General features: G+C 39.7%; 1 long non-coding RNA gene and 1 other non-coding gene across 4 annotated transcripts; both read right to left on the reverse strand.

Annotated features, from left to right (window-relative positions):
- Positions 1-7,831: 7,831 nt before the first annotated feature.
- Positions 7,832-26,197, reverse strand: LOC123846710 (uncharacterized). 3 transcript variants are annotated; one of them, XR_010412534.1, is made up of 4 exons: positions 24,416-26,197; positions 16,998-17,063; positions 13,451-15,224; positions 7,832-8,272 (listed from the first exon to the last, which is right to left on the reverse strand). It is a non-coding gene; the product is annotated as an uncharacterized LOC123846710 (long non-coding RNA). The 3 variants fall into 3 exon arrangements; XR_008506380.2 differs by lacking the exon at positions 7,832-8,272 and having other exon boundaries at positions 11,965-15,224; positions 16,998-17,057; XR_008506379.2 differs by lacking the exon at positions 7,832-8,272 and having other exon boundaries at positions 11,965-15,224.
- Positions 26,198-27,194: 997 nt separating this feature from the next.
- Positions 27,195-27,284, reverse strand: LOC123847279 (small nucleolar RNA SNORD88). The gene has a single exon (XR_006791517.1). It is a non-coding gene; the product is annotated as a small nucleolar RNA SNORD88 (small nucleolar RNA).
- Between the last annotated feature and the right edge of the window lie 344 nt (positions 27,285-27,628).

The following is a 27,628-nucleotide window of genomic DNA, read 5'->3' on the forward strand; positions in this document are numbered from 1 at the left end:
AATAATGCTATGAATGTAAGATATTGGGATAGAGATCCCAACTTGAAACAACAACCGGTGCCTATGGTAATTTAATGTCTTGTCAAATGCTTTTATTGATTGGTTTAAATGTCATTCTTGTTATAGAAGAATATGCCTTTTTAAAAAGCTTATAACACTTTCCCAGTTTGTATTTAAAAAAGCTAAAGAACACTGGATTAATTTTGTGGGGGGTAGAATAAAATAATTAATTGGTTACTATTGCTGCATACCCAGGGTGGGGTGGAATGGGGTGGTTGGAGAATCAGAACTATTTTTAAAACATTAAGTTTCAATATAAATAATAGCTCACAACTGCTAGCCTTGCGGGATGGGGGTGGGGGGAGTTGTGTGGGTTTTGTTTTGTTTAATTTATTGGTTAGTCTTTAAAGTAGGTCTTTTTTTTTTTTTTTTTTGAGATTACTGGACCATCATTAAATGTGTACTGTGAAGAGATTAATGATATGTATAAAGGGCTTTACCAAAGTCCACTAAATAAACACTACTCAAGTACAGACTGCAAACCAAAATGTATCTGTGTTGTGACATTAATTGCAAATAGCGAGTATGGTGCTAAATTCTACACCAATGGAATTAGATGAGTGCTATGCACTTAATTTTAAAATAAAACTAGTTTTCAGTAAAATGGCTTTAGCGTTTTGTTTTAAATATATTTGACATATATTTGTAGCTTCAGTGAACCATGTCATCATATTAGTCAGACTTGGAATCCTAATTATATTTACTAAAAGCCATCCAGATGTAGAGTATAACTGAAGTGGTAGGAAACTCTTGTCCATTGATTATGTATTCATACTGAGCATCAAAGCCCACGAAAGTATGTTGGACACAGCTTCTGGCCTTTTGAGCTTAAAATCAGTATATTAGCAATTGCAGCATCTGATTTCTCAAACAACACATACTTCAGAAAATTTGAAGTCTGATCTCAGAAAAGTAGGGGCACAAGATGGTCAAGGGTGTGAGAGGAAGCAGGGTCAACAGTGAGTGAGAATGGTCTGTTCACCTAAGTATATGTATCATTTGCCACTTAAAACTCAGCAGATAGAAATTGTTTTGAAGAGTAAAATTTTAACATTTTACTAATGTACTAAGAAGCATTTTTAAAATTAGTCCTCTGTATTGTCCCTTGCTCTGGCACAGTGCCAGGGTTTAGCAACAGACCTCGAGTCAGTTAATATACAACGTTCTTTAAGGCTGAATTTAAGAAAACAACAAGCATTCTAGACCAGGGCAGGTAGCTTTACGTGGAGGCAGTTCTGAACCCCATGTAACAAGTTTATATCCATCATTTGTCTTCAAGCACATGGTGAAAAACTTAACCTCCCTAACCTCAAGCAGCTTATATTTAGCTTGATACAACTTTCACATTGGAGCAGTTAACAGTGGTATAGTCTGGAACTCAGTTTAATATTATCTTCATTTAGGAAGCACCCAACATCCATTTTAAAATCCCTTAGATTAAAAAAAAAAAAAAAAAAAGTAAAAAATACAGTAGGTGGAAAGCATGAAGACCAAGCTCCAGCTTTCCAATGGAAAAGTAGGGGTAGGCTGCTACCCTATCCCTACCCAACTGCCATTCTTTTTATTATTATTTTAAAGACATTTTTTCTTTAAAGATTCTATTTATCTATTAGAGAACAAGCTGGGAGAGGGAGAGGGAGAAAGATGCTCCCCACTGAGCAGGAAGCCTGACACAGGGCTCGATCCCAGGACCCCGGGATCGTGACTGAGCCAAAGGCAGGCGCCCAACTGACTAAGCCAAGCCGGTGCCCCTTTAAAGACTTTTTTTTAGAGCAGTTTTAGAATTTTTAGAGCAAAATTCAGAAGGTACAGAAATTTCCCATGTGCCCACTACCCCATACATGCACATTCTCCCCCATTATCAACGTCCTGCCCCAGAGTGGTATATTTATTACAACTGATGAATCTACACTAACACATCATAATCAAAGTCCATAGTTTACATTATGGTTCACTCTTGGTGGTGGACATTCTATGGGTTTAGACAAAAGTATAATGGCATGTACCCATCATTACAGTATCATACTATGTATTTTCACTGCTAAAAATCCTCTGTAATCTGTTTATTCATCCCTCCCCATGCCGTCCCTTTCCCCCATCCCCAACCCCTGGCAACCACTAATCTTTTTATTGTCTCCACAGTTTCTCCTTTTCCAGAATGTCATATAGTTGGGGCCATACAGTACATAGCCTTTTCGGATTGGCTTCTTTCACTTAGTGATATGTGTCAATTTACATCATGTCTTTTCATAGCTTGTTAGCTCTTCTTAGTGCTGAATATTCCGTTGTCTGGGTGGATCACAGTTTATCCACTCACCTACTGAAGGACATCTTGGCTGCTTCCAAGTTTCAACAGTTATGAGTAAAACTGCTATCAACATGTATGCAGGTTTTACTGTGGATGTCAGTTTTCAGCTCTTTGGGGTAAGTACCAAAGAGTGAGATTGCTGGGTTGTGTGGTTAAGAGTATGTTTAATTTTGTAAGAAACCACCAAACTATCTTCCAAAGTGGTAGTACATTTGCATTCCCACCAGCAGTGAATGGGAGTTCCTGTTGCTCCATATCCTCATCAGCATTTGGTGGTGTCAGTGGGATTTTGGCTGTTCTGTAAGTGTGTAGTGTGTGTAGGGGTATGTAGTGTATAGTATCTCATTGTTTTGATTTGCATTTCCCTGATGATAAATGATGTGGAGCAACTTTTCTTATGTATACTTGCCATCTGTATATCTGGGGAGGTATCTTAAGGTCTTTAGCCCAGTTTTTAACCAGGTATTTTTTATGGTGTTTTTTTTTTAGTTTTATTCACTCATTTTAGAGAGTGCTTATGTGCGAGTGGGGGGAGGAGCAGAGGGAGAGGGAGAGAATCTCCAGCAGACTCGGTGCTGAGCATAGAGCCCGACACGGGGCTCAGTCTCACAACCCTGCGATCATGACCTGAGCCGAAATCAGGAGTCAGATGCCCAAGCAACTGAGCCACCCAGGGTCCCCTCAGGTTATTTTCGTATTGTCAATTTTATGAGTTTTTTGTATATTTTGGGTGTTCCACTTTTTTTTTTATTTTAAGTAATCTCTATCCCCAACGTGGGGCTCAGACTCAAAACCCTGAGATTAAGTTGAATACTCTATGGACTGAGCCAGCAAGGTGCCCCTCTTTGTATATTTTGTATAACAATCCTTTCTTAGATGTGTCTTTACCAGTCTGTGGCTTGTCTCCTCATTCTCTTGACATTGTCTTTCACAGAGCCTAAGTTTTTTATCTGAATGAAATCCAGCTGATCATTTGTTATTACTTATGGGAGGGAATTACAAATACTGAAAGTCTGGCTGAATAAATACAGAACTGAGGCTGTTATACAATCAAGATATTACAAAGGTAACTATTGGAACAAACCTTCCTAATTATCAAAAGAAATACAGAAAACAAAGCAAGCAGTCTATATAGTAAAATATTTATAGACGGTATAAATACAAAAAAGTATAACAATAGGACAGAAGTAAGACCAAACATACAAATAAATAAATACAAAAGGGCTAAACTCATTTCTTTTTTTTCTTTTTTAAGATTTTATTTATTTGAGAGAGAATGAGAGAGAGAGCATGAGAGGGGGGAGGGTCAGAGGGAGAAGCAGACTCCCTGCTGAGCAGGGAGCCCGATGCGGGACTCGATCCCAGGACCCTGGGATCATGACCTGAGCCGAAGGCAGTCGCTTAACCAACTGAGCCACCCAGGCGCCCCTAAACTCATTTCTTAAAAAGAATTTTAGACTGAATCACAAAGCAAAACTCAAATCTATGCTATATAACAGAGCTACAACAAAAATAAAATGATTCTGAAGGGTTGAAAACACAGGATGAGTAAAGAGATACCAAAAAAAAACCCTCAAAAAGCAACATCTTAATAAAATACAGGCTGAATTCAGGCCCAAATGTATTAAACCAACCAGAAAAAAGGGGACAGTATATATAATGCTAAAGATTATAATTCACAGTAAAGGTGAACAGTTAATGAATATCTGTGAATCAAATAATTTTATGTGAAATTATTTTATGTGAAAAAATATGTGAAAGCAACAGAGGATATAAGGAGAAATGAAAGAAAAACCTAGGTAGTAGGAAACTGTAATTCATCTCTCTTGGTTGTGGCAGATTGGTAATTTAAAAAATAAGTAAAGCTCTAGAAGATCATAACATTATGATCTAACTGTCATACATGGAGAGATTCTGAGAAGGGAGATGGTATGGACCTGGTGGACAAGGTCACAGAGGACACTGACAGTGTCACCTGTGCCAATAGCAAAACTCTCAGTCTTCTCAAAAGTTTTTAACAACTGGAATTGCTTTCTTTGTTGACCCATCTGGGTGCCTACGATCACAATGCCTTGACTTGGCCTCTTTGCTAGCTGCCAGCTAATCTGCAGCTCACCCAAAGAAGAGAAAATCCATGGCTTCCAAACTGCAAAAATATTCCCATTTTTGCCTTCATTAGATGAAATTAACCCATTACTGGTTTCCTTTGAACAAGTAAATAGTGTACTAATAATTATTATATCTACGTTTTCTTTGATAATATTAAACTCTAATGTGAACTTTCACAAAACTTGACTATATATTAATCCATAAAGAAAACAGCAATCAATTCCAAAATGTAGAATTAACATTGTATAGTCATGGTAGAAAACATACTTCCATGAAAATTCAATGAAAAAAAGATAGATAATAGGACCAAAACCAAAAGAAAGTCAAAATGCCAACAAGAACAAGTAAACCAAGCAAAAACAGAAAGAAAGAAATAAGATAAATGCAGAAATTAAAGAATTATAAAAGAAAAAAAAACCCGATACATGCCTGCAGTGCAGCTAGACAAAAGAAAACAGTTTAAAAACTGAAAAGAAGGGGACGCTTGGGTGGCTCAGTCAGTTGGGCGTCTGCCTTCGGTTCAGGTCATGATCTCCAGGTCCTGGGATCAAGTCCTGCATCGGACTCCTTGCTCAGTGGCAAGTCTGCTTCTCCCTTTCCTTCTGTGATTTCTCTCGCTCTCACTCTCTCTCTCATAAATAAATAAATATATTTTTAAAAATTGAAAAGGAGGAGGTAAAACTGCCACTATTTGCAGATACAATTGTACACCTGGAAACTCCAAGATAACCAACTGAAAAACTACTACAGACAATAAGCGAATTCAGTAAATTGACTGGGTGCATAATTAAAATAGCTTTCATATATACAAACAGCCACCAGTTAGATTTAATGAAAGACATATTCAATTATAATGGCCACCAAAAGAAGATAAAATGCCTAGCAATAAACGTAAGAAATGTGGAAGATCAATATGAAGAAAACTTTAAATACTTGTAAGTGACACAAAAGAATACTTGAACAAGTCATGCCATATTTTTTTAAGATTTTATTTATTGAGAGAGAGAGCAAAAGCGGCACAGAGGGGCAGAGAGAGGGAGAAGCAGGCTCCCCACTGAGCAGGGAGCTCGACATGGGGCTCGATCCGAGGATCCTGAGATCATGACCTGAGCCGAAGGCAGATGCTTAACTGGCTGAGCCACCCAGGCACCCCAGTCATGCCATATTCTTAGAGAGGAAGCACCAACATCATAAAGATGACAATTCTTATATTCATCTATAAATTAAACAACCTCACAAGCCAATTTTTAAAAAATGAACTAAACAAGAATAAACAGGAAAATTCTGAACAAGGAAAATGAGGGGAGATGAGCTCTCTGACATATTAAAATATATTACAAACCTGCAATAAATAAGTCACTGTGCTACGGGCAAATGAGTTGACAATTCAATGAAACAACAGAAATTCCAAAAATAAACCTAAACCCATATGGAATTTAATATGTGATAAAGGTAGCATCTCAAGTCAGTGGAGGAAAGTATGGATTATTCAATAAATTGAGTTGGGTCATCTGGGGTAGCCATCTGGAAAAATAAAATTGATCCCCATCAAAAATTTAAATTTTGATCAAAGAGAAACCATGGAAGAATTATTTTATAACCGTAAGGAGGGGATTACCTTTCTAAGTATGTATAAGAAATCTAGAAGCAATAAAATTTAACTATATAATTAATTTTTTTCTGCATGACAAAAATCACCATAATCAAAGGTAAAAGACAAATAACAACATGGGTCAAGTATTTGCAATTAATCTCCAGGCACGAGCAAATTTTCTTAACATATAAACACGGAATGATATAAACAGGCAGTTCCCAGAAAAAGAAATACTGATGTCTCTGAAGAAAAGATGCCTAACTTCATTTTGAAGTTTGATAACAGTGTTGGTGAGGTGGTAGGCCTTATCCTACTTTACTAATTGGGAGTGTCTGATGAAGCAGATTCTAGAAGGGCAGTTTGGCAACATGTGTCACGATTGATTACAAATGCAAAAATACTTTAACTCAGAAATTCCACTTCTAGGATTTTATCCTGTGCGTAAAGTTATATATATTGAATGTGATAGGTACAAATTATTTATTTCGTCATTGCTGGTAAGAACAAAAGATTATAAACAACTTAAATGTTCATCAGTTGGGGACTTTGTTTTACTATTACAGTGGCATTTAAAAGAACAAAGTATTTATATAAACTGATACTGGCAGTCTCCGAGATGTATCAAAGCATAGAGTAATGCTACCATTATACCAATTCTTACAGGGTCTTAGGAGGAGTCTTTTTTGTCTATCAGTGTGCACTTGGAAAATGAAAAATATAAAGCAGAATGGCATAACTAATCATTTCTTTCGGCACCTTTACACACCTACATATTTACATCATCAGTATATTGAATATGTAACTTTCTACTCCACAATACATCAACAATTTTTCATGAAATTAAAATATATCCAAATTAAAGTATATCCAAATATATGTTAGAAGAGTTGTTAGTATTAAATTATATGAATACAATATATTTTATTTTATTTATTTATTTATTTTTAGAGATTTTATTTATTCGACAGAGAGAGACACAGCAAGAGAGGGAACACAGCAGGGGGAGTGGGAGAGGGAGAAGCAGGCTTCCCGCAGAGCAGGGAGCCCGATGTGGGACTCGATCCCAGGACCCCGGGTTCATGACCTGAGCCGAAGGCAGCCGCTTAACCAACTGAGCCACCCAGGCGCCCAAATACAATATATTTTAACCATTTTGCAATGTTTTGAAATGATTAAAAAAATGCTCTAATGAACATGTATTTTACCACTTTCCCAACAATGACTGGGGGGTGTTGGTTATGAGGCTTAAAAACATATCTCAGAGGGGCGCCTGGGCGGCTTAGTCAGTTAAGCCTCTGACTCTTGGTTTCTTCTCAGGTCATGATCTTGGGGTCATGAGATCAAGCCCCCATGTCTTGCTCTGTGCTCAGCGGGGAGCCTGCTCAAGATTTTCTCTTCCTCTGTCTCTCCCCTGTGTTCGCTTGCTCGTTCTCTCTAAAATAAATAAATCTTAAAAAAAAAAAAAAAAAAAAACATATCTCAGAGACCAAAGATCTAGATGGCTCTCCCAGGTGTGTTTTTTCAGGACATTTTCTCTTGTATGAAAGCAACTAAGAATGTAAGAGCAAGAACCAAATATTTGCATCAACATTCACATGATTTCTGCAGTGCCTTTTCCTCTAAAGCCCAGCCACCAGGGATCAAGGAGAGTGTAAGTTATGACCAGAAAGCAACAGGTGTTATGAGAGGGGTGCCCTGATGTCCAAACATTTTCAAGTTTACAATTAATGTAAAAGGACATAATTACATTAATTGCATTACACTGATGTATTACAATTAATTAATGTCTTATATCAATGTATGCATTTAGAGTTCACAGAGCTTCCTCATAGTTTTAATCTCATTAAAGAGATTTTATTTATTTATTGAGGGAGAGAGAGAGCACGCAAGTGGGGAAAGGGAGAGGGACAAACAGACTCCTCGCTCAGCGCACAACCCGTTCCGGGGCTCAGTCCCACGACACTGAGATCATGACCTGAGCTGAAATCAAGAGTCGGATGCTTAACCAACTGAGCCACCCAGGCACCCTTCTCATTTGAGAGTTTTTAAGAATGTAAAGGGGAATATTAGCTTCCTGTTATAGATGATGAAAACTGAAGCCCAAAGATTTTGATTGTTCAGTTGCAAGAGAGTAAAGCCCAGTAAAGCATATCATCTGCTGTGCTTCTATGAATTTTGACAAGCTTCATATTGGCTACAATCTGAAAAGAGGAAAAAAAAAGATGACATTTTAACTTTTTTATTTTTTATATTTACATTTATTTTTATTTTCTGTATGCTGTTCAATTCTTCCTAGTTAGAGAATGCTTAATGTTGAAACACTAAAAGTCATTGAATCCAATTTCCTACTTCAGCATTAGTGGGTCATGAAATCAACTTAGTGGATCAGAGTCAGCAAACTGAATAGAAAAGAATGGAACAGAATATATGAATGTACCGCCCTAGCAGGAATAAGTATTTTATTAAACATTTCTAACTCTACGTCACAGTCAAAAACTTGAAAACACTACTTAACCCCATGTTCTCAAACAACAGGGTGCATAAGAATCATTTAGACCTCAAGTCCAGGGGATTCTGATTCAGTAAACCTGGACTGGGAGTCAAGAACCTGCATTTTTAGAAGGCACTACAGGCAGTTTTGATGCAGATAGGAGGATGTGCTGCTGCAAAACAAAGCACTTTTACTGTACATGCACGTCTTCTCCAGAAAGTTCCCAAGACGGAGATCTCCTTTTGCTGCAGAACGCCACCTCGGTACAAACGTGCAGGGCTAGGTGGCATGTGCCCGCAGACTACAGCCATGTCCTCACGTCGGTCTGCAGATCCTTCCTGTACCTGCCGCCATTCTTAGATATTAATTTACTGGGCCAGCAACATGTCTGAGAAGGGTGACAACCATGGCTAGGATCTGGATCTCTTACATGGTTAAGTGGTATGTGTGATGTGAGCTGGTGTCAGTATGTGTCCTCAAGTGCTCTTTGACCTTGATTATTCTTAACACAACTGTGAATACTTTTACTAATTAACTACTGCAGTACGAGGCTACAGGCTCTGTGCTTGGCATTAGAGGGATTACAAAGATGTCTGCCCTGGAAGTCTTCTTAGTCAGCTACCACCACTACCCCATCCCAACACACAGAAAGCAAGAAAGTAGCTCAGCAAATGTTTTGTCTTTGCTTCTTGCAGAGGTGCCGCACGGTTTTCAGATGCCAGGAAGTGGCTAATATCTGAGATGATGGGATTGTATCCTCCAACTGTACCCCTTTCTTCCTTCTTTCACACAGCCAAGGGAAACACTATTCATGCACTTAAGGAAATATAACCTCTGCTGGTCCTATTATCAAGGCATCACAAAATAATGGTCATCCTAGAAACCATGTTCTCCAAAAGGTCTTGAGAAATACATAAAGGATTGTTCGGGTATGTGCTGCAGTGTTAGCAATTCGTCCACTTAGGAAGATTCACGTTTTACAAATATTTCTCCCAGTGAGGTGCTAAGTGAAAGCAGTCTTTGGGTTATGGAGAGGCTCAAAATTCCCTTAATCACAAATCACTTTAGGGTGGGCCACTGGGTAAGTCTTAACTGGTTCAAAGACAACTAACTTAATTTGATCATCTCAAAGTATGTTTGTAAAAGGGTTTAACATAGTTATTGTTGGGTAGTGGGACTGTGGATGATTTCAGTTTTTTCCTTGGTAACTTTGTGTTCTTTTTCTACAGTAAATATGGATTATTTTTACAATTGGGAAAAATACATTTTGTTTATTTTGTTTTTACCGATAATAAAAATCTCAGATCAAGTAGACTGACTTCTTCACCCATGCTTCAAAGAGGTTCTAGATGAAAGCCATAGTAAGTACTCATGCAGGTTTCTTTTTAATAGGATCCCATTCTCAGTGCCCAAAGATGTTACTGAGCAGCAAACAAAAAACCAGCAGCCTTTCAAGAATGGTCATTTACTGATTCAAAAATTGTAATACATCAACTTCACAATAAATCAATTCGTTCTAGAACTATAGACTACTCTAGGTGACCCCAAACACTTACATTAAAACCCAGAGGTCTCTGGCTAACATAACAATAACACCCTCCAAGAGAGCCCTCAAGAAGATGGTGATGGTTTTCCACTTTGAAGAGGATACATTTTCAGCATAAGATGGCTTTAGGAGGAGGGGATTCCAACAGACAAACATGTGCTTGCACTGTTTCCACAAAAGCAAAGCAGTTTTGCCAACTGTTAGAAACATGATAAAATCATAGTATATAAATTGTAAATAAAACATGTTCTGTCTGTTCCAGAACAGTATAAAAGCATGTTATTTTAATCCAAACAGAAAGGCTTAGCCATCTAAATCCAAATAATCTAAGGCCCCCACTTCCACCCTAATATTTTTAATTTGCCTAAACTTTTGGGATGCCCTCTTCTGTGGACATTTGAAGAGGAGTGTGCTCTGTGGAAGCCATTCCTGCATGACTATTTCTATGACTTTGGAAGAGTTTCCCATGTATCTAACTATTATATAAATAATAGGAAGTCAAAGATCTTGAATAAGATTAGATCAATCATGAAATCCTCTGGAGATGGCCAACAAAGACTTCCTCCACTCAAATGTTACCACTATCAATTTCTTAAAATCTCAGGTGCTGTGGAGACAAGCATTTAGGGGAGGGGGGAAAAAAACCCAAAGCAAAATATTTAAAATAATTATTATACCTGCTTATTTTGAATGTTTACCGATAGCAGGGTAGAAAAAGTCCATGCTGACATTTTGTTCACCAAAGCATTGTCATCACCAGAAATAGAAGAAACCTCAGAATCTGATCCAGAACTTGTAAGAGTATGGAAAATAGAACATCACAAGAGAGATCTGAAATGGTAACATTCTAAAGATTTGGGGGATGACATTTTTGTCCATACTAACAGGAGTTTTCACTGATTGTACTGAGCATCACTGGACTTGAAAATCTGTTGTTTTTTTCATTGTAACTTAACAGACATCATTGCTCCACAAGGCAACTCCCACGCAGGTAGCTGGACTGAGGGTAGTGTCTAGTTTCATTCAGGAGCCTATTCTAGGGCTCAGAGAATATCTGAATAGGGCTGTGGACAAGGCGTGTATGGCACAGACTGCATTACTTACCCCAAAACCAATTCAGCCTCTGTAACAGAACCCAAAATTTTAGCTGGGCACATGGTCAGGTAGCTAGGATGACTTTCCCACCCTCCCTTCCAGTTAGGCATGGCCATGTGACTAAGTTTCGGCCAACGAAATATAAGTGGAAGCATTGTTTGGGACTTCCAGAAAGTCTCCTTTAAAAGTGAGGGCGACAGAGATGCCCAAGGACACAGACCAGTAAGTGGGGAGCTGGACTCAAACTCCTCTGTGTGACTACTGCACGCTAAGGACAGGGTGAGATTGTGTGAACCATCCAGAGCAGAGTTTGGCAAGCTTAGGTCTGCAAGCTAAGAATAATTTTTACCTTTTTAAATGGTTGAAAAACAATCTAAAGACGGTTTGGGGGATTTCAGGGTCTATAAGTAAAGGTTCATTGGCACACAGCCACATTCATTCACTTACATGTTGTCTCTGGCTGCTTTTAAGCAGAGCTGAAGAGTTGTGACATGACCTACAAAGCCTAAACTATTGATTATCGGGCCCTTACAAGATAAGTTTATTTGTATTTTATTTATTTATTTTTTAAAAGATTTTATTTATTTATCTGAGAGAAAGAATGAGAGAACACGAGAGGAGAGAGGTTCAGAGGCAGAAGCAGACTCCCCGCTGAGCGGGGAGCCTGATGCGGGACTCGATCCAGGGACTCCAGGATCATGACCTGAGCCGAAGGCGGTCGCTTAACCAACTGAGCCACCCAGGTGCCCCCAAAATAAGTTTATTGATCCCCAACCTAGAGAAAGGGAGGAGGTACGGCTCCAAGAGGGTGTGTGGCTGGGTAGGGACAGTGCAACTCTGGTACCCATACTAGAAGTTCAAGTGGCCAGGAGATGAGGTGTCACACTGCCTAGTAAAATCAGTTGCTCATCAATATTTGTGCACTTGACAAAAGAAGATGCAAGTATGGCCAATAAGCACAGAAAAAAGATCCTCAGCACCAGTAGTCATCAAAGAAATGCAAATTAAAACCACGATGAGATACGACTACACACCCACTACAATGGCTATAATTAAAACGACTACATATTGGTGAGAATGTGGAGGAACAAGAGCTCTCAGATGTTGCTGGTGGAAATCTAAAATAACACAATCACTCTGGGAAAACAGTTTGGCAGTTTATTATAAATTTAAGGATCCACTTACCACAGGACCTAGCCGTTCCACTCCTTGGTATTTACGCACGACAAATGAAAACATTATGTCCAAACAAAAGCTAGCCCCAAATGAGAAACAATCCAAATGTCCATCAATAGGTGAATGGACAAGTTGTGGCATATCCACACAGTGGAATAATACTCAGCAATAAAAAGAGACAAACTACAGATATATAAACAACATGGATGAACCTCTAAAACATGCTGAATGAAAGAAGCCAGACCCAAAGAGAACACATTCTATACATGTCCCCCACTTTTTGAGTTTGTGTTACACTGCTTTGCTTTTAGGAAAGACCCGCAGGAGTACCTGTTTTCCCTAACCAAAAGAAATCCAGAGAGGATATTCACTTTGATGGAAATGTGTAAGGCAAAAATAGCATCCAGTGCTTGTTTTGCAGCAAGCCATTATAGGGGCAGCCCAAACCCCAAGTAGCAAGAGCAGCTCCACGAAGCTCCCTCCCCAGGAACTACACTCAGCATCTCAGCATCAAGCTGCCATAGCTCTGAACTGTGTCTGTGAGCATGTTCTTTATCCTGATTTATTTTGTGCATTCGTTAGCAAGATGCATCTCCTTTTGGGTCTGGGAACACTCAAACAATCTTCCATATAAATTAAGGGTAAATGCTACTTTGCTTTACACCATTTTGGCTTATGAAGGTTTCATAGGAATGCTTTCAGATAGTGGGGTTATCCATAACTCTAGGAAAGACAGGTTTATTTCACACTGATAGAGCCTCATCTCATGGGTGTTACTTCCAATGGCTGCTTGGGCCAGGGACTTGGGTGGGGGAGGATTTAGTGGGAAAGGACACACCGAGACCTTTGAGGGTAATGCTAATGTTCTGTATCTTGACTGTGGTGGTGGTTATACAGGTGTATGTATTTGTGTATTTTGTTGTATGAATATTAATAAGTTTGATTTTAAAAAAGGGTGCCCATGTCTTCAGGACCCATTAACAGGGTGAAGCACTGATGCTGAGTATCGCCTGAGTCCATGCAGCCATATGAAATCCACATGGAAGAGAAGAACAGAGATGAAAAGCTTACTTGTGGTCCCAAGGAAGTGGTCCCAAACAAAGTCCTCTTTGTAGGCTCCTTGCCATGGGGCATCTTTGAGCCAGGAAAGACCAAACTTTTGTCCTACATCAACGGTTGCAAAGCTCCTGGAAGTGAGGCCTTCAATACTTGGACTTCTGGATTTCTTTAAACTGAATAAAAATCTTGCATACCCTCTTATTCAGTTCCTCTGAAGGTGCCAATCAGCAAGTTGCCCACTTGGATTCTTCAACTGGCAAAAGAAACACATTTACCAGCACCAAAAATGAAGTCAGTTGGTTTGATCTAAGTCCCTGGGGGAAACCTGATCCATCAAGGTAACTGGACCTAATCAGTTGGAAGTTGAGGATGTGATTGCTGGCAATTAAGTCGGCTTTAGTCCCCGCTAAATCAAAGTGGTCATCCTTCCTCGTAAGAAACCTAGTTGCTCAGAGTTGAAAGAGTAACAGTCCAGCCAATCTGAGGCACAGGAACAAAGCTCAATAAAATCAGCATCTGCATTCTCCTTTGAGGTAAAACATGGATGATGGGGAGTTTGTGCTCTGGCCACCGAACTTATGTGGAGATGGAGGCAGAATGGTTTTGTCTGGGGAGGGCAGATGGCGGGACAGTTCTTAAGGAATAACAGAAAAGCTTCTCTGAGGCTCCTTCCACAGGAAACCTGAAGCAATACCCAGGAGACGAGGATCGTTGAGGGAGCCAAGGAGGGTTCAGGTAACAAAGCGATCTGTTTTTGCAAGCCTTACCAGAGCAGAGAAAGGGGAGGCCGCTTCATTTTGCCTCTCAATGGAGTCAGAATTTAAACAAATTTTTGTTTAATACCAGTTTCAAATAACAACCAAGATAAACCTCAGAGAAATCACAACATAGTATAAGGACTCTAGGGGGTGCCTGGGTGGCTCAGTCGGTTAAGCGTCTGCTTTCTGCTCAGGTCATGATCCCAGGGTCCTGAGATCGAGCCCCACCTCAGGCTCCCTGCTCAGTGGGGAGTCTGATTCTCCCTCTTCCTCTGCCCCTGCTCTCTCTCTCTCTCTCACACGCTAATAAATAAAAAAATCTTTAAAAAAAAAAGACTATAAGGACTCTAGTCCTAAGACAATGAGAAAGGTAAGGAAAACACCTTCAAAGAAAGGTACTTAGGAAAATGGGAACAATAGGGAAATTTATGTTTGATCTAGACTCTTTGAGCCAATTACGCAAGTCCAGGATAAAGGGTGGGATCCTTATCAGTGACCTGTGGTGGGTGGGAGGAAAGAAGAAAAGGGCCTTAATGTGAAGCCTCTCAGGAGACACAACTGCCAAAGAGAATGGAATTTATAAAGCTGTCAATTCAATCTATTCAGTCTAGAATTCTACCGGTGAGGGTTTCCGGTCCCAGGGCAAGTCCTCAGAAGTAGCCAACGACGAATGAAGAACGCGTTCATAGTCAAGAGAGGCTCTGGCGACCCCGGGCAGTATGCAATGGACAGCCAGGGCCGGAACCTGAGAAGCCGTGTCAGAGGCCATCTCAAAGGAGAGTGCGAAGCTTGTAAGAAGCCAGGTCAGTGTGCAGACCGCTGCGAACCGTGGGAACAGCCGTGGCAGAGCTCTGGGTGTGATGCCCGCGGCTGCTGCAGCAATCTTGCTCCAGCTTGACCCCGGCGTCATAATTACACACCTTCCCACACAACACAACACAAAAGGTGGCAGAAAGAGCTGGAAAGAGCCTGTGTCCTTGATGACATCACGGGCCGATGAGCAGAGGCTACCAACCCTGAAGCCTGCCCTGCAGTTGGACACAAAATAAAAATTACGCTAATTACACGAACGCACCCGGTGCTGTAATCTAGGACTGTCCTATTCCAATTAGTCTGAAGCAACTGCACATCTGACAAGCTCAGATGTATGGCCGTAGTTAAGTGTCCCTGTTATTCAACGCTTGCTGGTTGCCCTCAAGTGAGAAATGCAACAAACCTTCACCATCACAGAAAATGTGCCAGGGAAGATAAACACCCTCTCCATGCAATTTTACCACAGGTATTTATCTTTTAGGAATGTCTAAATTTGCATTTAAATTAAATGCATTAAATTACAGATAAGTACAATTACGGAAGGGGTGAGGGTAAAAGAACCACTTAAAATATTAACAAAAGAATGTTCCATTAGGCCATCCAAACAAGCTAAATAATCTCAAACTTGGTTCTGAAAATTAGTTTTACTCTTGGGGTGCCTGGGTGGCTCAGTTCGTTGAGTGTCCAACTCTTGATTTTGGCTCAGCTCTGGATCTCAGGGTGTTGAGATGGAGCCCAAGGTACTACCGTGCTCAGTGGGAAATCTGCTTCCTCCTCCGCCCTCTCCCTCATTCCCTCCCCCCCTCCCCCCGCACTCTCTCTCTCTTTCTCAAATAAATAAAATTAGTTTTATTCTTAAAACTGTAGAAATACTTTTCAATCTGGAGGCTGAATCTCGAAGGTCCACGACTCAATTTTCTCCAATTTGGGGCTTTAGTTGTTCATATTCAGTGTATATAATAAGCTTCAAGGAGGGCCTAACCTGTGTCCCAGTGTGGTCTTCCGTAACTTTTTGAAAGCATATATATATATATATTTTAACCTGTAATTCTTTTTTTTTAAAGATTTTATTTATTTGAGAGAGAGAAAGAGAGAGAGAGAGCACAAGAGGGACAAGGGTCAGAGGGAGAAGCAGACTCCCTGCTAAGCAGGGAGCCGGATGTGGGACTCGATCCCGGGACTCCAGGATCATGACCTGAGCCGAAGGCAGTCGCTTAACCAACTGAGCCACCCAGGTGCCCTTAACCAGTAATTCTTATTTAACTGACAAAAGGAATAATCAAAATTTAGTTTCTGCTTAACTATTAGCAAAATTTATATCCAATCTAATCCAGTATTCATACCCAAGATGAATTACCAAATACAATCAACTTCTTCCCTTTCGTTTCCATCCCCAGCACCCATCATCTCACACCTGGGTGATTGGTCTTCTCTCCTGCACTCTGCCCTACTCTCGTCCTTTCTTCAACCTCAGCCAAGGAGATCCTCTCAAAACTCAAATATGACCCCAAGCCTCACCTCCTCCTCACTCTCTCCCCTGTGCCACCCAACCTTTCTTCTGCCTCTTTCCTGAATGTTCTCTCCTATCAGAGATTCTTACACATTCAAGCCCTTTTATCTGGGGAACACTTTCCTTCCTTTTTCACCTAGATAACATTTAGTCAGTCTTCAGCCTGATCATCATTTTAAGACTTCCCTACCATAGTCAAATTCTCTTGTTATATAGACTCTCATATAACCTTATACTTCTTCCTACTACCTGTTAAATTTGCATTTTTATATTTCTGTGTGGTTATCTGGTTACTGGTGATCTGTTACACTAAACTATAAGCTTTATGAGCAGAGGTTTTATCTGTTTTTACTCATCATTACATGACCAGAGTTGAGCACAGCAGTGGATGCTTACTATATGCATTGGATGAAAAAAAAAAATGTTGGCAAACAGTTTATCTCATACACAATAGTCCCAAAAGAAACATGAATCTTACCATTTGTTTGTTTGTTTTTCCTGGTTGTTTCCAGTGATCAAAGGAACTCCAATATGGAATCTGTAACTAAAAGATTCTTCCTTTAAAAACATGTAATGAGAAGACAGAGGTGGATCTTCTCAGCACCCACATGTTTTGGAGGCTGGTGGGAGACAATGGATGGCATAAAAAGATAGTGCCCAGAATGCAAATGTCCTATTACTGTGACCACAAGATATCAACACCAGCACCATTTCCTTCTCTTGTCACTAGAAATAGCTTCATCAAGTGAGGAATTACTCAGCCTTCTGCTTGCCCCATTCTCTGAAGCTGACATCCTACACATCGCTTGAACCATAGTAGAAACTAGAATCCTATTCAATCTAATTTCAAAGTAATGATACCAACTCTATCACTTCGTTTTCTCCTTTTTAAGGATGAGTTAAGACTCTTTGCTGAATTTTATTCTTGTGACACCAATCAAGGCATCGAGGAGTGGGGGTTGGAGGGTAGGGAAACAGTAGCTTGTCCACAAATGTTAGGTTGGAGGAACCGGTTTAATCTTAACATCTTAGAGGAAGTATCCAATGGTTATAAAATCTTCTGGGAAAAACTGACTTCATTTTCATTTTCTGAGCCCCCCCCCCCGCCACTTTTTTTTTTATTTAATTAGGTTGTTTTGTTTTTTAATGTTTTTGTAAAAGCTTCTACTAAGGAAATTGGAAGTTCCAAGGCAAGGTCTCTTAATCTACAGTGATAAACAAGTATTTAGTGATCATGAAACGCTCGAAAACATTTGCTAAAAGTTGGTCTGCGCGTATGTTTGGGAGTGCATTTTTCTGGAGAAAGACTCGATTTTATGTCAAATTCCGTTGCCAGCGCCTGGTACAGTGCCTGGCATGTAACAGATGCTTAGTAAATATCTGAGTAAGAGAATGAGAAAATGAATGAATAGATACCCTTAATGACACTGAGAAAGAATGGCTGGAGAAGTTATCTGATACCAGGAAAACAATGGTGTCAGAAGCCAAGGAAGAGATTTCAAGGAGAGAGAGTGGTTCAACTGTCATTTGTTGAATAAAGGTCGTCAGATAAGGTCTGAAAAGTGCACAGTGGATTTAGAAATGCAGTGGTAGTTGGAGACCTTTAAAACTGATAGTTTCAGTTGGGGTAAAATATTGCAGTTGGTTGGAGAATGACTAGGAATACAAAGCAAGGAACAGTGTATAGAGACAACTCTTTCATAAACCATTTCTGTAAAGAAGTAAAAAACAGAATGGAAAATGAGGAGTTCCTAGGTTTTATTTTTTTAAGATAGAAAAGACCTGAAAATACCTAAATGCCAATGGGAAGGAGCCACAGATAGGTAAAGGAACAAAGGTACTAGGAAGTAGGACTGGGAAGGGATCCAGAGCCTTGCATCAGAAAAGGGTTACCTTTTCCACTGCGAAAGGAGGGAAGGACAAAGAATGGGTACCAATTAAGTAAGTTTGAAGGTTTGGTGGTACTAATTTGAGAAAGATTCCATCTTATGGTTTTTCTTTTCTCTGAGAAAATGAGAAGTAAAATAATCTCCTGAGTGAAGGGGTACAGGGGATGGTGGACACAACAGGGAAGGTCTTAGGTGAGCAGAAGTTTAAAATAGCTCCTGTGAAGAATGCGAGACGGGGGCGCCTGGGTGGCTCAGTCGTTAAGCGTCTGCCTTCGGCTCAGGTCATGATCCCAGGGTCCTGGGATCAAGCCCCACATCGGGCTCCCTGCTCTGTGGGGGGCCTGCTTCTCCCTCTCCCACTCCCCCTGCTTGTGTTCCCTCTCTCACTGTGTCTCCCTCTGTCAAATAATAAATAAAATATTAAAAAAAAAAAAAAAAAGAATGCGAGACAGGGAAGAATTGCCAGGCAAAGTCGTGAATATAAATTTGTTGTGCTACTGATGTCCTCCGATGTGTGGTTTTTCTCTAGAAAGTCTTTTAAGCAGAAAGGGGTTTCTAAGAAAATCCCTACTTCACTAGAGGTTACCTTCTCTCTTGAAATTGAGTAACTTAAATTCAGGTTCAGAATTGTGGTGAAGATAAAATTTCTGTATATAATACAGAAATTATGGTGCATTTAATATTAAAGGTAAGAAGTCACTGGTATTATTTTAAATACATAGAAAATAAAAGTTTGCCTTTTAAGTACCTAAGAATGGGAACAGGTAAGGTTTTTTTATACAGGGAACCAAAAATCACCGTCAAAACCAAAGCCCTAAAATAACTACTTACAGGGCCACCCAGGTAGGTCCAATTAACTCGAACAATCAGCTCTCAAGAGCTTTATCCTGTTACTTAAGGCGATAATGTCAGGGTCAACAAATCCATGACAAAAAGAGGGACCTCTAGGGGTGCCTGGGTGGTTCAGTCATTAAGCATCTGCCTTCTGCTCAGGTCATGATCCCGGGGTCCCGGGATCGGCCCGCATCGGGCTCCCTGCTCTGCGGGAAGCCTGCTTCTCCCTCTCCCACTCCCTCTGCCTGTGTTCCCTCTCTCGCTGTGTCTCTTCAAAAAAAAAAAAAAAAAAAAAAAAAGAGGGATGTCTAGAGAAAGAAATCCAGAAGAAAAACTGGTGAGAATGACTGTTCTAAAAACAGACGGACTCTCTGTCTACTCCGTTGCAGATAAAGCCAAGTTCAGTCTCTCCAGTTCAGTAGTTACCTGGTCATCAAGCAGAGGTGACATGTCATGTCCAGCCCCCAAACTGATGCATATTCTCTTTAGTTTTCCCCTCCCTCTAGCTAACAGACACCCAAAAGTAGCTGAGGGCATTAAATACCTAATCACTGTTACTTCCCTCTATGCTTCCTGGCTTGGCTTGAAACTTACCACGAGGGGTAGTTAAGGAACCAAGGGCTAATGTGAGTACTTTCAACACTCTCCATCTAGCCAAACCCACTCTGTCCCTAAAACAGCTCAGCAGTCCAAGCATGGAAGCACAGAAGACAGCTGCTTTGGAAGGTAGTCTAAAGTGGTCGGGAAGAGCACGGTTTCTAGGGGCAAACTGCTTGGGTTCATATTCTAGAGACCTACTTAGTAGACAGAAACTGTGTTTTAGTTTCTTCATCTGCAAAATGAAAATAATGCCTATCTCATAGGGCTATTATGAAGATTAAAGGAGACAATCCAGGTCAACTGAAGAAGGTCTGGAATACAATAAGCAAACAGTGTATGTTAGCTACTATTATCGTTTCTGACCTATGGTTGCATTTTCTTGAATAGGTTTAACAGAAGAACAAGATTGCAAGAGTCTTGTGCAGTGGTTGAAGTGATGGGAAGCGAAAAGAAACTGATAGGGGAGAGTAGCACAGTCAAGGGCCTGGAGTTCTTGAAGTATAGATGCACTGGAAGTCATTCAGTTAGGAAGCTGGGAAAATGGGCACAAAGTAGAAGAGTTTATTTTAAGCTTTTAAGGGTGAAGTTGACCTAAGTGATGACAAGGTCCAGGGAGTGGGTGACTTTATAGAAAAGGTAAAGGTCACTGAATTTGAGAAGTTGAAGCAATCAAGAGACCAGGGTATCGCCTGGGTTACCCACATGGAATTTTATGTAACCTGGCTTAAAGGTGGGACTTGGGGCAGGGAGAGAACCTGTGAGTCAGGTACCAAAGTCTTTGGAGAATGCAAGGAATAAATGAGAATGACACACATGGACAGAAAGCATCCGAAAGCAATGCACTCGGTGTAAGCATGTGTAACGATCAGAACTGAGAAGCAAGGAAGCTAACTGCTCCTCATGATGCCAACTGAGGCTAGTTGGTGGGAAAAGACCACAGAGCCAAGGATGCTAAGTATTTTATATCGCTTAGGAGTCCAGTACAGTGATAAACTGTCCTATCCTATGTTAATACTATCCCTGTTAAGAAACACAGCCACCAAATTATTTAGAGTGCTTTCTCAAAGGATCCTGACTCTCCAAGGTATCATCACAGTTCTATGAAGCCCCTCTCCCCCATTTAACATGCTCTCCAGACCTCAGGAAGGATCACCTGTGTCTCTCTCTACCCTGTACATACTTTCACCATAGTACAGGTCATCCTTCCTCGCACTTATGTTTAAATGTCACTCTCATACAGGTACTTCCAGGGTTGTGGCAAGGTGTAGATCTTTTCATGTCTCTCTCTCAACCATGTGGGCATGCATTAATAAATGTCATTTGTTAAACAACAGACTTCTCACAGTCACCAAATTAGAAGGCAGAGCATAAAAAGAATTTTCTGCCTATGAAAATGGGTCATCAAGACTTTAAGTTTTGACTATAAAGAATGATTTTCTGGGGTCCCTGGCTGGCTCAGTCAGTGGAGCATCTGACTCTTGATCTTGGGGTTGTGAGTTCTAGCCCCGCGATGAGTGGGAGATTACTTTAAAAAAATGATTTTCGAATAAGTATTAGAAAGGAGATGCAGTACTTCTTCACCAATTTGCAGCATAACATTTCTAAACACCCTCTATTAAAAGAAGTCATGGTTGAGACCTCAAAGGGAAAAAAATCAAAATTTGAAGAATAAGGTTGCTACGTGAACTTGCAAAATCCTTTACCTTCAATGTACCAAACTAAAAACAATAATGAATTAGCAACATTCCATTTGTATTCCTTTTCTAAAAACTTTTGAGGGATTTACTTGCCCTAGAGTTTAAATGTGATACTTATAAATAACCAGAGAAGGTTTTGAAATTTTGTTTCTGGTTTACTTTCAAGTGTCCCATGACTTTCTGATTTTATTATTTTGATTTATATTTATTTTATCCAAATGTCAGATTTTCCAAATCATATATATTTGACATAAATTCTTAAACAGGTGGAGTATACAAAACAAAATGAATGTATCCTAGGATTTTATCCAGATGAAGTCATATGAAATCATAGCTGGCAGGAGGTTAGGGAGGTTGGCAGCCCAGGAAGGGGGAGGGGGTTTACTGATATGTTTATAGGGAAACAAAAAGATGAAAAAAAAGACGTGAAAATAGTAGAAGTTTTAAAGAAAAAGTTTTTTGAGGTGGTACAAAGCACTACCATTAGGTACTTAAAAAAATTCTTTTTTTTTTTTGGACACGTTTTGATGAACATATTTGTCCCAAATTTAATGATAAATATCACTCCTCCTTCACTTCTCCAAAACTGTAGAGGAATAAGCCTTTAATCAATACACATAAACTTCTGTAAAAACCTCATAAATTGAATTATTTCATTTGAATTTATAATGTCTCGTGGGCCCTTGGCCTTATTCTCCTTTGAGTTTGGGGCTTCAGGAAAGGATACATTTACATAGCCGGTGCAAGGGAATAAGCACTAAGAGAAGTGAACACTTCTCCCTCTTCATTATTGCACAGGCTGTGACTTACAAAAGAATAAAAAACTGTGTTTTCTATGAAAAGGTGCCCTGAGAAAAGCAAACTGATAGTGGAAATTCAGAGTAGTGGTTAATGTTCATCCAGTAATAATATGCTGTAATGTGATACAGAGCTTTATTCTAGTGGCAGAAATTTTAGTAGCTATGTAAATTTTACTAGCTATGTATTTTAGTCTTTAAAAGGTGGGTATGTAGGCATATAGCTTTTCCAGAATTAAGTGAGGAAAACAATATCTATATTCATATTTAAGAATTAAAAGGATTTTGAACATTCTAGATCTATCCATCATGAATGTAAAATAACTGCCTGTCCCTTCATGTTTAGATAGACCATTGTGTTGTTCAGGGTATGATATTTTTTGTTGATTTTCCCCAAATCCTTTTTTGATGATAACTCACAGGTTGTTGGCTTTTCTGGCCACAGCAGAACACTTAGTTGATTATCACCAGAAAATAGTCTAGAACTCTGTATAATTACTGTGTCCCCTTCCTGGGTTCTAACTGAAAGTACAGACCTCATCAGACATACTATAAATATAGTTGGGATAATCTCTTTACTTACATTATCTTACACTTAGTCACCCCAAAACTTGAATACTTTTCTGCCCATTCAGAGTTCCAAAATATCTTTCAATTATAGTTTATTTTCATCATTGATAACTCAGTCATATTTAATATTATTTGTATATTTGGAAGGATGGTATGTTTAATCACCTCCAGAATACACATGAAAATTTAATAAAGATATCAAATAACATTTTCCAACTTTTGTTAGAATGAAAATCTCTACATAATTAATCAGTGTTTCCATACTTTTGCTAGTTTAAAAAAAAAGTTTGATGCCTTATTAAAAAGTCTATGCCAGCATTTCGATTTTTACTATACCTCTTCAAGGAACAAAATGTACCACACCCTTGATGACAATCAATAACAATGCACAGAAAAGATGTTTGGAAACAAAGACGACTGTTTTCTAACAGTACACTCCTGAACCCAAAAAATGTTAGCAAAATATTTTTGCACTGTTGATACTATTCTGTTTTATGTCAAATTCAAGTCAAACACAATTTTTTTAAGACGTTGTATTTGTAATGTAAAATGAAGATTTGCTGAATTAATTTAATAAATATTTACTGAGCATTTACTACATGCCAGGCATTGTTCTAGGTATTGAAGATTTAGCAATGAAAAAGACAGGAATGGTTCCAACTTTTCCACTACCAAGAAGCTTGTTTTATCTTGAATCATTCATATTAAAAAATACATAAACCAGCAATAAGTTAGATAGTCAAGTCATAGAATTGGGGTTGAAAGGAGCTCAGAGATCATTTATTATATGTTATCAATTCCAAGATGCACATTATTTTACAATTTGACACATCTTACAATGTGGTCAGACCAGGCTGCACTCAAGGGAGAGTCGTCATTCCTGTGCATGTGCATCAAAACTCATGGAACAGTGTCAGAGGCTTGGAAGAAAATAGGGGAGGCAATGGTGAAAGCACTCTTAAGGATTCTTGATGATTCAAGATTCAATAAAAATATAATAGTTGAAAGTGTTCATTTCTTGTAGGAGAGGAAAATGAAATTCAGAGAGATTAAATGACTTGCCCTAATTTACAAAGCAGGGTAGGTGGTAGTACCAGAGCCCAGCTCCTAACTTCTATTCTTATTCTTCTACCAAAGTCCTCAAATATATGGAAAGAAAGCCTCTAGAATATGGCTCTAGTTTTGGGACCATGGACAAGGAACTTAATCCCTCTTTGCCTCAGCTTCTCCATCTGTAAAAAAAAGGAGTTTAACAGACCGAACTCATGATACTGTATTAAGATAATGTATGTACAGGACTTAACACAGAGTTTGGCATATAGTTAGTGCTCTGTAAAACTTAACTATTTGAGATCAAATTTTACATTTGGGAAGAAATTTAAAGTGACCAATTATCCTACAAATATTGCTCACTATTATGAAGCCCACATCTAGTTATTTGACTAAAATGCTAGAAAATAAATAGACTGCTCAAATGTTTGAACTGATCAATACACTAAAAATTTCCACCTTAACAATGCTTTGTCCAGGTCCATATGGTACTGTGCCAAGAACCCAGTAGACCTACCTGCAAAAAACCATACAAAAAACTATGATTATCAAGTTACTAAGGACTCTACTGTGTACAAATGCATTTATAAATACAATCTGAAACAACATATAAACAAGAAAAAATATTCAAAATGTGTAAACAGTTCATTTATTTTTGTTTTCTATAAGATATGATTACAACCCTGTATATTAATACTTGTACAAGAACCACAAGTTTGGGAGGTTAAAATGTACCATAAGGAGACATGATTTGGTCAGAAGTGAGAGTATTAACTGTTCATGATTGATAGATTATATGTTGTAAAGCACTTTTTTTATCCATTATCAACTCAGTACCTTGCATATAGTATAACTGTAAAAATAAATCCCAGGTGCTTTCCAATGTCATTTTGTTTTCTGTTCAAACAATGGCATGTTTAGAGAAGGGGTAAATGTCTACATTTCTTTTTTAAGCATTTCTGGTCAGCTCTTCTAATTTTGAGAGTTTAAGTGAAAATTCAAATTATATTCAAAATATAAAACTATGTTTTATGGGGTCAACTTGCTTTACATATTAGTTTCTATATTTTTGTTATAACATTCTGTATGTATTTTTACATTATGAGTTCATTACATATTTCAGACAAATAAAAATGGTTTCAACTGAGGTTCTGAATGCAACCGATATACAGTTAAGCACTTAAAAGGTCGTTTTAACTACTAGGAAATGTTAACCAATCAACTCACATTTGTTCCTGTTTCACTTGAAGACAAAACCTATAGGCCACTGTGCAAAGAGAACTAACTGAAATGAATATATCTGTATTTAGAATTACTGTATTTGCAGAAGCCTCTCGCAATTAAAGTCTTATCCTGAGGTACAATTCTGGTGTCTTCGTGTTTCATCATGACAACTGCGCAGTAGCAAAGTGCAACAATTTTCTGAATATTTTAAATATTAGCATATTTTCTCATACCAGTTACTTTAAGAGTGCTTTTGTTAAAAAATCTCACAAGCACTAACATGTTATCCAAATTTAAACCTTAAAAGAAAACCAACCCCATACTCAACATGTATAGTTCCCCTATTAATTCTGAAACTTAAAACTAACATTAGTTTGCTTATGTTTGGGATTTTTAAAAAACCAATCGCACACTTCATTATACACATCCTGGATATTATTCGAGGATCAAAGTCTAATGCTGACTATGGTTGGGTCAGCAGAGAAGAGCCCTATGGCCAAATATGAGAGCCCCACGGCAAGGTGTATGTCAGCCAAAAACACAGGAACCAGACTCCAATGGGGCAGCAGCTTGACGCTGCCTGCATTTAGTGGGGCGCCCCAAACCTCTGCTACCCCAAATTTCCCACCGCGCCCCACCTCTCTCCGTCCTAGCCTCTGCCCCGCCCCTTCCTCCCCGGCCAGCGCCCGCATTGCCCACGCAATTCCAGGGCTAAGCAGGGTAACGGAAACCAAACCCGGCACACAAGGAAGGCCCAAGCAAGAAGTGAGGCCCCACCCTGCCAAAAGGAGCGACTCCTCTAGAAAAACTTGGCGGCAAACTAACAGGAAACGCGGAAGCGCAGTTCCTAGGACGGTTGGGGCACCCTGCCGCCCAGTAATCTCATCTTTTGTCCTTTGACAGGCCTCCTTGAAGCCCCAACTCTGAGCGATTTCCGGGCAGCTCTTGACTCGATCCCCCTTACGGTCTCTCACTGATGGCAGCCATGATAGTTGCATCCGGGTATTTCGAGGAGTCGCCGCCAGAGTCTCCCGGAAGTGACGCAAGCGCGGAGGGATTTGCGTTCGGCTGAGGTGAAAGGGCTCCGGAAGCGGGTGCGGTAGAGACGCTGGCGGTGTCGGGGAAGGGTTGGGAGTTTTATTTATTACCACCTTCTTGTAACAGATTTTGCGTGTCATGTATTGTACCCAACACCAGCATTACCATGCCATTTGAATCCTTTCTTCAAACAGGTCCAGGAGGAAGAAATGGTATCGTTTCCGTTACGGGGAAATTAAGGCCAGGAGAGGGCGAGTGATTTGTCTAAGATAATACAGCTCGTATTGGAGCTGCTCTAATCCCCTCAGTTTGTCTGTGGAGCCAGTGTTTTGCATTTCCTCTGTAATGCTTCCATTTAGAAAAACCCCAAAGCCCTGGTGCTTGCACCTGGCAGGCCACTTGTGCAAGGGCGTTCACCTTCCGCTCAGCACTGTTGCCCTTGGAGTAGTAGGGCTGAGCCGCAGCCCCCGTGGTCTTTGCGGCGGCCAGAGCCCCCTTCGCTAACCCGGTGTCTTGCGATTTCACTTGGTCTCCTGCCCCTTGACTCTGCACACGGAGGGGTCTTGCTGCCCTCAACCGCCGGTTAACTGAGGGGACTGGCACTGACTGTTGGGCGCTGGGAAGCATTTTAACTCCTGTCAAGCACTTGTAAAGTCAAGACTGTTGGGACAGCTCGAGGCCTGTCATCATTGGCAAATAGTCTCTGGCCATAATAAAGGCCTGACTACTTTATCTTGGACTTTCCACCAAATCAGTTGTTTGTCCTGGTTTCCATTCCCTTAGAGTGTAAGTGAGAACCAATACTTCGCTCTTATGTCAGCGTTAACTATAACCAGCCCTCAAATGATAAAGTGTGAATAGCCACTCAGTCATTTTTTTCTTCGGTTTTTTTTTTTGTTTGTTTGGTTTTTTTTGTTTTTCCACAGAGGCTATCAGGTGGGGAAATAGCCACACACCCCAGCACTTCCCCAGAATAGGACCTCTCAGACCCCTGGGTGTCAGAGGTCCCAGGGGCACCACATCCTCAGGGGAGGTCAGAGCCCAGTGCTAGACATCATGGGGGTGAAGTAATATTTTTGTAAAAACAAATTATGCATAGTAAAAAACAAATTAAGAATGATAGTATTTGAAGGGTGGCCATTTATTTTCTTCTGTCTTTATTTTCCACATCTGCTACAGTTCTTTTTAATATGGGGAAATAAATTGACCACAGTAAACCTTTCTTAATTCCCTGATACTAATAATGATGACAAAGGCATGTTGTCATATTTTGACAATTGACAGTCCTTGATACAAATTACAGAGAGGAATTCTTTTGCTTGGAAAAGCATTGGGTTTTTGTCAGGATATTATCAAAGTATAGTTTTGGTATTGATGTTTTCCACACACCTTTGTATAAAAATATACTAC

The sequence above is a fragment of the Mirounga angustirostris genome, unplaced genomic scaffold, assembly GCF_029215605.1.
Source record: "Mirounga angustirostris isolate CCGP_5_RB_7025 unplaced genomic scaffold, mMirAng1.0.hap1 SCAF_6, whole genome shotgun sequence".
In the NCBI taxonomy this organism is placed as follows: Eukaryota; Metazoa; Chordata; class Mammalia; order Carnivora; family Phocidae; genus Mirounga; species Mirounga angustirostris.